At 39.9% G+C, this 11,661-nt stretch overlaps 1 pseudogene; it reads left to right on the forward strand.

Moving 5' to 3' along the window:
• The first annotated feature begins 8,083 nt into the window (after positions 1-8,083).
• Positions 8,084-11,661, forward strand: part of LOC111739029 — a 6,788-nt pseudogene continuing 3,210 nt past the window's right edge.

Below are 11,661 nucleotides of genomic sequence, written 5' to 3' on the forward strand. Positions count from 1 at the left end.
TGGCCTCATGTGCCTGAATCTGATCTAAATGCCAAATTTCCTGATGTTCTTTTGTACGGGCAAGCTCATACAAAGCAAATACTCATCCTACAATTCCATTATACACTTAATTGAAAACAACCATGTTCCTTATGAACTTTAAACCGTGCCAGCTTTAAAAAGTTATACAATATTTCACACATATAGAATAATAAAGAAAACAATATTTTAATACTCATGTGAATTCTAAATAGGTTAATAAATAAAAGTTAATACTTTTCCACATTTGTGGTATACGTTAAAGTACACCAGGAAACTCTGTGTGTGACTTTGAATTTCGTGTGTACAGTCTATAGTGGATGCTTTTGGTGCCTATTCTCCAACTGCTGTGAGTGAGGCTGCTGGTTACTAGCAGGTGCCATCTTTCCTGCAAAAATGCTCTGAGCAAAACCAGAGACCCCTTTTCCAAAAGATCAGGCCTACTGCAAGGCAACCAGCTCCCATGGAAGCCCTAAAGACCAATGCCATGGCCTACAAAGGGACCAATATGCTATATTTCCAAGCTCTCTGGGGAACCAGAATGAAACATGTTTCTTGTCCCAACCACAACCAGATTCTTTCCTCTTTCCATGCCATACTGTCATCACTCCTACTCTCTAGAGCACACTCGTTCGATAGATCATTTACACAGAAACGCCCATTTCAAGCTGTCTCTGGGAGCTTCAAACAATTCTGAAGCTGCTCCGCCAGGAAGGAGGGAGGGCAGGGAAGCCTGCGCCTTTGTCTCAGCATCTCAGTGCACGACCCTAGGGATAAGAAGTAGACCACACTCGGCACATGACGTAGCTCAGTGGGACCAAGAGAAGGCACAATCCTAAAGCTTGACTTGCAGAAGGGAGCAAGAGTAATGGAGTGAGTGCCTCCAAAGAAAAGGTTTGAGAGACTCCCAGAATCACCAGCGGGCGGTGACAACCTTCCCGTCCTGAAGTCCATCCACGAAGAATGGAAGAGGTGGCTGCTTCTCCAGATGTGCAGACCGGAACAGCCTCCTGTGGAGGAGGGAGTGCTCCATGGCCTCACTGCGGACCCTCGAGCTAGATCCAGGCAGGAAACAGGTTGTTTTCCATGGACCTCCTTGGAAGCTGTTCTGATCTTAGTCACTCTGTGTTCTGACACAAACCAGCAACTCTCTTCGGTGTCCTGGTACGCGCTGGGTGTGGAAGACATTCCAGTTGTCCTGACTCGGTCAAGCCATGGAAAAGAATATCCCGTACCTGCCAGCACACATGTACTAGTGGGCATGACTCTTCCAATCTAATTCTGTGGGGTCTGCCAAGCAGCGTGGAGATGCATGTCGTCTTGCAGCTGCCCCAGACATCCTTTGTATCTAAGTTTCCTTTAATAAAATCTATTACATACCAAAAAAATAATGTATCGGTATTGGTTCATTAACTGTAATTAGGGCACCATACCAATGTAAGATGGTAAATGATCATGGACACTGGATGTGGGGTCTATGGCAACTCTGCACTGTCTTCTCGATTTTGCTATAAATCTAAAATGTTCTAAAGAACAAAGTCTATTGGAAAAATAAAACAAAACTCAATCCTAACCTCAGGGCCTACAAACTATGCCTTAACTCAGATCATTTTTATTTTGTAAGACATTAGACCATAAAGGCATGAGACCACCAGGAAGATGAGTGAGGTTTTACTGTACATAAGTACACACTAGCAGAGTATGTTTAATCATGACACTGTATTTCTCTGCCTAGGGATTTGTTGGTTTGTTTGTTAACGTGAGGTCTGATCACACTTTCTGCTTTGGCTACTGGAAAACAGAGTCAGATCTGGGGCCCACTTCGGCCAACATTGATAGCGCATGTGTTCACTCAGTGCAGCAACTGAGAACATAGCTCTGGAGTTAATGCTCAGGTTCAAATGCTGCTTCCACCACATTTAGCACAACCAGTTGCTCAGCCTCTCTGTTTCTCATATGCAAAATGGGAGTGACAATAGTGCCTGCCTCGGAGGGTCGCTGTGAGGACTAAATCAATGCAAATAAAGGGCTTAGAACAGGTACACCGTAGGAACTCAGCACATGGTAGCTATTAATTTGTGGTGTTTTGCATGTTGGTCTTATTCTTTGCTTTATTCATTTTCCAGCTTTCATTCTGCCTGTGACCCAATGTCTTCATTTAGTACTCTTTATTGTGTCCTTTTGTATGTATTTCATTATGCCATTTTGAGTCTTCAGCCATATTAGCCTTCCCTCAGGTAACTGACAATTGATTTTGAAACTGTTGATGTTTTTCTTATTAGCATTTTTTTCCCAGTTTTTTCATTGTAGTAAAATACACATAAAATGTACTATCTTGACTATTTTTAAGTGCGCAGTTCAGTGACATCAAGCACATTCACATTATTGGCAGTCATTACCACCATCCACCCCCAGAACTCTTTTCACCTTGTAAAACTGAAATTCTGTACCCATTAAACAACTGCTATCCTCCTCTGCCCCCAGCCCTTGGCAACCAACACTCTTTCTGTTTCTATTATGATTTTCGACCACTCTAAGTTTCTCAAATAAGTGGAGTCATATAGTATTTGTCTTTTGTGACTTGTTATTTCGCTTAGCATAATGTCCTCAAGTTTCATTCATGTGGTAGCATATATCAGAGCGTCCTTACATTTAAGGCTGAATAATATTCCATTGTATGTATAACACATTTTGCTTCTCCATTCATCTGTCGGTAAACGCTTGGGTTGCTTCCACATTCTACCTGTTGTGAATAATGCTGCTATGAACATGGGTATGCAGATATCTCTTCAACACTCTGTTTTCAATTCTTTTGAGTATATACGCAGATGGGGAATAGCCGGATCATTAATCAGTTCTTTAATTTTTTAAAGAACTGCCATACTGTTTTCCACAGCGGCTGCACCATTTTACATTCCCCCAACTGTGTGCAAGGGACCCAATTTCTCCACATCCTTCACATCTTCACCAACACTTATTTCCTGTTTTTTGTTTTGTTTTGTTTTTTACATAGTGTCCATTCTAATGGGTACGAGATGGTATCTCATTTCCATAATGATTAGTGATGTTGAGCACCTTTCAGTGGGCTTATTGGCTATTCGTATACCTTCTTTTGAAAAATGTCTTTTCAAGTCCTTTGCCCATTTTTGAATTGGGTTATCTGATTTTTTGTTGTTGAGTTTTAGATGTTCTCCCATTATATGGGTTGACTTTTTATTCTGTTGATAGTGTCTTTTGAGATAAAAAGTTTTTAAATTTTTATGAAGTCGAATTTGTCTTTTTTCTTTTGTTGCATGTGCTTTTGGTGTCATAGCCAAGAAATCATTACAAAGTTTATTAGTAATTTTTAAAACACAAAAATACAAAAGTTATATGCATGGCTAGTGTCAGGATACAGAACTATATCCTGACATTTAGAACTGAATTTTAATTATTTTAAACATGTGTGTTTGTGGGTATGTATTTTTTAAAACAACTAAAATCAGCCTGTTGAGGAAAACAGTTAACATAAACAAAATGTATTATTTTGTTAGTTATAAGCCAAGATCATTTTTGAAATGCTAAAAATTCCTAATATGAACTCCATCTGTTGGTTCAATAAGCTAATTTAATCACAAAAGCTTCAAGGAGGTATACTCTATGAATTTTGCTTGGTGTTAACAGATGTCACAATTATCTCAACTTTAACTCTGACAACCCTCCCCCCGGCCCCCCCCCACACACACCTTCCCGCCCAATGCAAAGAACTACCAATCTCCTGGTCCTTCAGGTACAAAGTTTAGCTTTAACAGGCCCAAAGGGACTGGTCCACTAATTTTTTAAATATGAGAGGCTCTTACATTGAATGGGAAGATTGAGTTCATCATTTGATAAGTCAAATTCCATATTAATGCTCCTTCAGGGAGTCAGTGCAGAACTTGTTAAAAACAAAATTATTTTTAAAAAGAAAATGCTTTGAAAAACTGGGTCTCTTCTACGGTTTTGCATCTTTCTTCATTTAATTAGTGGCATGGTTGGTTATAGCAGATATTCTTAAAAAATTTTTTTCAATGTATTTAGTATGCACAGAAATCTTTTATCCATCTCTAGTGTGTTCAAGAAATGAGGTAGGGAATAAGCTTATTTCTTTCTCAGTGACGAGCCTATTATCTCAACATCAATTATTGCATGATCAATTCTCCTCCACTGGTTCACCCTGTTACCTTTATTTTATATTAAATTACTTTATGCATTTTAGTCCATTCCTGGACTTGATGTCTGCCTCATTGATTTGTTGGTTTATTCCTGTACCAGTTCAAATTTAATTACTGTCGCTTCATAATACATTTTAATCTTCTGTATTTTCCATTACAGAAAATCAATTTAACATTTCCCGGGATTGGGAGCTTTTGCTGTACAACAATGAGAAGAGTTCAGAACGGTGTGAGTAGACCAGAAGAACGTTTTCAACGTCTTAGGCCACTGAGCCTCTCTTAAACAGAGTAGCTTTGTTCCTTTTTCATCTAAGACAGTCGCGATTTTGGAGAGTGAGGAGTAAGAAATCCTGAATGTTCTGCTGATGAACTGCTGCTTACTCTTTCTCTCACTGTCTTCACTGTATTTTAATTACAAAGTTGAGCCTTAAACTTAATTGAGCTAAACATAGATTGGAGGAGTCAGACTACCACTCCAGGTTGGCTCAGCACTTTCGCTGTGAGGACTAAATCAATGCAAATAAAGGGCTTAGAACAGGTACACCGTAGGAACTCAGCACATGGTAGCTATTAATTTGTGGTGTTTTGCATGTTGGTCTTATTCTTTGCTTTATTCATTTTCCAGCTTTCATTCTGCCTGTGACCCAATGTCTTCATTTAGTACTCTTTATTGTGTCCTTTTGGATGTATTTCATTATGCCATTTTGAGTCTTCAGCCATATTAGCCTTCCCTCAGGTAACTGACAGTTGATTTTGAAACTGTTGATGTTTTTCTTATTAGCATTTTTTCCCCAGTTTTTTCATTGTAGTAAAATACACATAAAATGTACTATCTTGACTATTTTTAAGTGCGCAGTTCAGTGACATCAAGCGCATTCACATTATTGGCAGTCATTACCACCATCTACCCCCAGAACTCTTTTCACCTTGTAAAACTGAAATTCTGTACCCATTAAACAACTGCTATCCTCCTCTGCCCCCAGCCCTTGGCAACCAACACTCTTTCTGTTTCTATTATGATTTTCGACCACTCTAAGTTTCTCAAATAAGTGGAGTCATATAGTATTTGTCTTTTGTGACTTGTTATTTCGCTTAGCATAATGTCCTCAAGTTTCATTCATGTGGTAGCATATATCAGAGCGTCCTTACATTTAAGGCTGAATAATATTCCATTGTATGTATAACACATTTTGCTTCTCCATTCATCTGTCGGTAAACGCTTGGGTTGCTTCCACATTCTACCTGTTGTGAATAATGCTGCTATGAACATGGGTATGCAGATATCTCTTCAACACTCTGTTTTCAATTCTTTTGAGTATATACGCAGATGGGGAATAGCCGGATCATTAATCAGTTCTTTAATTTTTTAAAGAACTGCCATACTGTTTTCCACAGCGGCTGCACCATTTTACATTCCCCCAACTGTGTGCAAGGGACCCAATTTCTCCACATCCTTCACATCTTCACCAACACTTATTTCCTGTTTTTTGTTTTGTTTTGTTTTTTACATAGTGTCCATTCTAATGGGTACGAGATGGTATCTCATTTCCATAATGATTAGTGATGTTGAGCACCTTTCAGTGGGCTTATTGGCTATTCGTATACCTTCTTTTGAAAAATGTCTTTTCAAGTCCTTTGCCCATTTTTGAATTGGGTTATCTGATTTTTTGTTGTTGAGTTTTAGATGTTCTCCCATTATATGGGTTGACTTTTTATTCTGTTGATAGTGTCTTTTGAGATAAAAAGTTTTTAAATTTTTATGAAGTCGAATTTGTCTTTTTTCTTTTGTTGCATGTGCTTTTGGTGTCATAGCCAAGAAATCATTACAAAGTTTATTAGTAATTTTTAAAACACAAAAATACAAAAGTTATATGCATGGCTAGTGTCAGGATACAGAACTATATCCTGACATTTAGAACTGAATTTTAATTATTTTAAACATGTGTGTTTGTGGGTATGTATTTTTTAAAACAACTAAAATCAGCCTGTTGAGGAAAACAGTTAACATAAACAAAATGTATTATTTTGTTAGTTATAAGCCAAGATCATTTTTGAAATGCTAAAAATTCCTAATATGAACTCCATCTGTTGGTTCAATAAGCTAATTTAATCACAAAAGCTTCAAGGAGGTATACTCTATGAATTTTGCTTGGTGTTAACAGATGTCACAATTATCTCAACTTTAACTCTGACAACCCTCCCCCCGGCCCCCCCCCACACACACCTTCCCGCCCAATGCAAAGAACTACCAATCTCCTGGTCCTTCAGGTACAAAGTTTAGCTTTAACAGGCCCAAAGGGACTGGTCCACTAATTTTTTAAATATGAGAGGCTCTTACATTGAATGGGAAGATTGAGTTCATCATTTGATAAGTCAAATTCCATATTAATGCTCCTTCAGGGAGTCAGTGCAGAACTTGTTAAAAACAAAATTATTTTTAAAAAGAAAATGCTTTGAAAAACTGGGTCTCTTCTACGGTTTTGCATCTTTCTTCATTTAATTAGTGGCATGGTTGGTTATAGCAGATATTCTTAAAAAATTTTTTTCAATGTATTTAGTATGCACAGAAATCTTTTATCCATCTCTAGTGTGTTCAAGAAATGAGGTAGGGAATAAGCTTATTTCTTTCTCAGTGACGAGCCTATTATCTCAACATCAATTATTGCATGATCAATTCTCCTCCACTGGTTCACCCTGTTACCTTTATTTTATATTAAATTACTTTATGCATTTTAGTCCATTCCTGGACTTGATGTCTGCCTCATTGATTTGTTGGTTTATTCCTGTACCAGTTCAAATTTAATTACTGTCGCTTCATAATACATTTTAATCTTCTGTATTTTCCATTACAGAAAATCAATTTAACATTTCCCGGGATTGGGAGCTTTTGCTGTACAACAATGAGAAGAGTTCAGAACTGTGTGAGTAGACCAGAAGAACGTTTTCAACGTCTTAGGCCACTGAGCCTCTCTTAAACAGAGTAGCTTTGTTCCTTTTTCATCTAAGACAGTCGCGATTTTGGAGAGTGAGGAGTAAGAAATCCTGAATGTTCTGCTGATGAACTGCTGCTTACTCTTTCTCTCACTGTCTTCACTGTATCCTAATTACAAAGTTGAGCCTTAAACTTAGTTGAGCTAAACATAGATTGGAGGAGTCAGACTACCACTCCAGGTTGGCTCAGCACTTGTTATGGTTTTATATTTCTTTGAATCTTAATTCTCTTCACAGCTCTGTTTACTCGGAAAGGATCAGATAAGATCTCTATAAATTTTATTCCATAGAAATATATATGAGCATAAACTATTTTCTCTAATGTTGTTTTTCTAAAAAGGGGTCATATTTTTTCTATCTTCTCTTTTTCCTCCCTGTCAATTTTTCATTGAGAGTCAGGTACATTGTCATGGCTGTTAGCAAACTACCTAATTTATACTTTCATTTTTACTATCAATTTTTAGCTATTTTACTTCGTTCTGTAAAAGGCAAGCGGCTTCCATGTCTTTCCATTTCCAACAGAGAAGAGGAAGAGGCAGACATCACAGCATAAGCAGAATAGGCTCTGAAGATATAGAGCCCAGATGGAAGAAAGGGAGGGAGGAGGGGAGAAAGGTGTTTATACCTTCCGTGTTTATACCTTCCGTGCTGAAGAGGAAGAGGCAGACATCACAGCATAAGCAGAATATATAGAGCCCAGATGGAAGAAAGGGAGGGAGGAGGGGAGAAAGGTGTTTATACCTTCTGTGCTGGACTGGTTACCAAGAGGGGCATCAGATCCAGGTTGTCAGGGAGTCTGTCCACTGCAAGAAGATGAACTTTCCATCTGCTCTCTTTTTCCTGCTAGAAAATGCCCCTGTGTCTCGCCTTGCAAGGACAGGATGACTCTCCTTGGAACACACTATGTGCTACAAGCTCTCATTCTAACAAAGAGAAAGGAAGACTTGGCAAAGATGGAAATGTCCACGGGCCCCTGGAGTCAGAAGGCCTTCTTAGGAAAACTGTCAGGATGGACTGACTGGCTCCTGGGTCCTTCAAGTGAACCAGCCTCTGAGCAGGAGATGGTGACTGCCTATCCTAGGAGTCTGGTTCCATGTTGGTGCGACTACTTTGGAGAGAAGAGGACCTGACGTACTGTGGGTCCCTGAAGGCGGTCAAACTCTAATGTCAATGAATGGATGTGGAAAAAGCAGCCTGGGAACCAGAAATGCTGGTCTAGAGTTTCCCCATCCACTGGCAGCTCAGAGCTGCTTCTTACAGGAAGCCCTCTCTGGCCCCTGGGCTGCGTAGAGCAGCTCGGAGTTCCTACAGCCAGGTATTCCTCCACCTCACTGTGGATCGAGCTTCATCAGGCATGTCTCTTCCATCCCTCCTCTGTGCTTCATGGGCACAGACTATGTCTGTTTCACCTCAAGAACTTTTGGAGCCTGGGCCCAGTAACCTTATTGTCCATTCCTCAGGCCTAGAGGGGCCTCTTTTCTTTTAATTTTTCCTATGTCCATGTTGGGTACACATTATCTTAATGTACTATATATAGACATTGCTTTCAGAAAGAGAGAAGTGGTCAGAACACTCTGTGAGATATTATGACGTATCAAAACATTAACAATTTGTTATTGACATGTAGTCAAAAGATAAGACATACTGGGAAAAGAATCTGTTGGAAGTTCTTTATTAGAATAGCCAGTTAGATCTACAAGGTAGTAAGAGTCCAGTAGCCTGATGACAAGTGAAAACTAGTCAATAAAAATATGCTTTAAACCCTTGGTTAGAGAAATAAATAATGTGAAAAAAACACAGTATCAGCTATACTGAATATGCTTTTTCCAGGGATAAGAAAGACACCAGAGAATAATCCAAAGATAGTCAATTGTTGAAAATCTTACTTAAACGCACTACTTCCAAAACGAAGAGTAAGAGAGAAATGAAGGCTGGAGGAACAGAACATAAGATCTGAGAAAACATAATCGAATATTTCTATGAAGAATTTCAACACTGAAGTAAGCTCTCTTTTTATCACACATGGCTAAAAAATCTCCTTACGTTTGGGGTTTTGGAACATTTTTATGGAGTATGACTTGGGAGCTACACTGAATATATTGCTATAAGTACAGTAGTCGACAAATTTTTTTTTAAAAGAACAGATTTATTCTACCGGATTCATGTAGGAATAAAAACACAAAGGCCAAAACTTTAGTGGAATCCACACAGGGGTTCATATTCTTCATAACGAGGCTACCAATGTTTGCATATTTAGGATCCATAGTCAAAGCTTCCAGCCTCTTGTACAGGGGTGGTTAGGCAATGCTCGGTGACACACCCCAGCATCTCTCTATCCCACCTGAGCAAAGGTGGTAACTGAGATCACTGACAACTGTCCCTTTACCCAGTTGGTTAGGACACTAAAGATGTGGCTCCTGATCTGCAGCTCAGAGTTTCTCTGATGTCCTTTTAGAACCAAGACCCTTGGACCTAAGCTAAGCAGACAATGTTCAAGAGACACCACAGCCACCCCTGGCTTCCAGAGAAAGGACATGGATGCCCAGTGCCTCATTGTAGCAACTCTATGGTTGGTACTGGGTGATTTCCAAGAATCATCTGCTGTTTGACTCAAAGGAACATAACTGCCAGAGGTAAGAGAGAAAGGTAGTTGAGCTGAAATCAGCAGTATGCAAGAAATGAAGCAGGAAGCAGCTGTTAGAGCGGCCACTCGACTGAGTCTCCTATTCAAACTCTGAGTTGTCTCACTTAGTTTGGGATAACTGCCAAAGTTACAGTACCCTGCTCCTGGGTTGCTGGTAAGAGTGAATGAGATAACGCACCTAAAGCACTGAATACTAAACCTGGCAGAGAGGAAGCACCCAATGATAAGGCCATGGAGTATTCTGCAGCGAGTAGAATAAATCTTAAAAATCAGAATAAATCTTAAAAACCTAGTTGAGTGGGAAGAGAAAAATATATAACACAGTGCTATTATGTAGACTGATAATACAGGTTTATACCATCTGTCAGAATGCATGCACATAAATTACTATGCATTCAACGTATTGAAACAATTACCTATGGGGGCTGAAGGGAGTGGTCAGCGACAGACAGGAAAGGGGAATAAACACATGAAACAAGGGCAGGGACTAAAGACATGACAGTGAAGATGTGCCATGAACTGGGGAGTATAATTAACTCAACTCCCTGAATCTGAGGTTAAAAATAAAAAGATAATAATAGTTATTATTAATACTCCTAGACCTCCGACATCCTTTCAACGGCGAAATGTTGGCACATTCTTCAGATGGCAGTCTTCATGCACTTCCTCGGGCAGGCGAGCATCTCCCTTCAGCTTTTGGGTGATTTAACACATCAGGGAATAAATATATAAAAGGACACGGTGCTTTCCTGTGCGGCCGTCCTGGACTTCAGGGCTAAATTGCCAGGTTGGTTCTATACACGGGATTTCATCTATGAAATTAGGGTGAGGCTGAAAACCGACGCAGAAAAAAAAAGTGATTTATTGTATTGTTACTACTCCTTACAAGCTCAGGGTCAGCCGCTTCTTTTTGTCCATTAGTTTAGGGCAGAATTAACTTAATGTGGCCATTATCACATCCCTTCAAAAGCACACTGTGGTCCAAGGGCTGCAGGAGCCCTGTGCATCCCCTTCTGCACATAAAGTAACCATGGTGCCTTGAAGGTGCACATTCCCACACTTCCCCTGATCAGTGCTGGCTCGACGGAAAAGAATGGACAGAAAAATGTTCGGCTTTCAAAGGTAACGGAAAGAAGTTGGAAAACAACTAACTCCACCAAGCCTGAGAGGTTTGGAGAAGACTGGTGAGGAACTGTATTTTTCTGCTGACAGCTGAAAATGAGCCTGGCTCCAGTGGGAGCTTTTTTTTTTTTTTTTTCCTTCCTTCTTCAAGGTTACCACAATGCTAATGATCAGATCTCTCAGGAAAGCAAGAAAATGGATCTTGGGGGTTAGGCTTGTTGTTCTATTATCTGTTATAGGACTGAAAATATATTCCCCCACCAAGTTTTCTGCTTGTAACAATACTCACCACTTCCAGAAACTAGTGCATATGCACTGGTATTATTACTAAGGCAAACGCAGTCTTAGCTGCCCCTGAGGGTACCCTGTCCTGCTGCGTCCAACAGTGCTGGCCACTGTTTTCTTAGAAGAGACATGTCAACCTCCTGGCCCTGTTCCCGATCTTGTGGTCTCTGGTTGACCCTCTCTTTAATGGCTGATCCTGTTCAGCTTTCTCCACCCACCCGAGTCGGAGACATTCGTGTGTGTCGTCAGTGTGTGCACACGCGGATCAGAATCAGGGAGTGAGAGCGGAGTTTGAAAAACAAAGCAGCACTTCGTCCCATTGCTTTGAGTTAAGTCAGTACTGACTTGGATCATAAGTAACGTTCAGGGAGAACATGAAGTTCTTGTGCTCATCAAAGGGGATGTGAG

This window comes from Pteropus vampyrus, unplaced genomic scaffold (assembly GCF_000151845.1).
Source record: "Pteropus vampyrus isolate Shadow unplaced genomic scaffold, Pvam_2.0 Scaffold46, whole genome shotgun sequence".
Taxonomy (NCBI): Eukaryota; Metazoa; Chordata; class Mammalia; order Chiroptera; family Pteropodidae; genus Pteropus; species Pteropus vampyrus.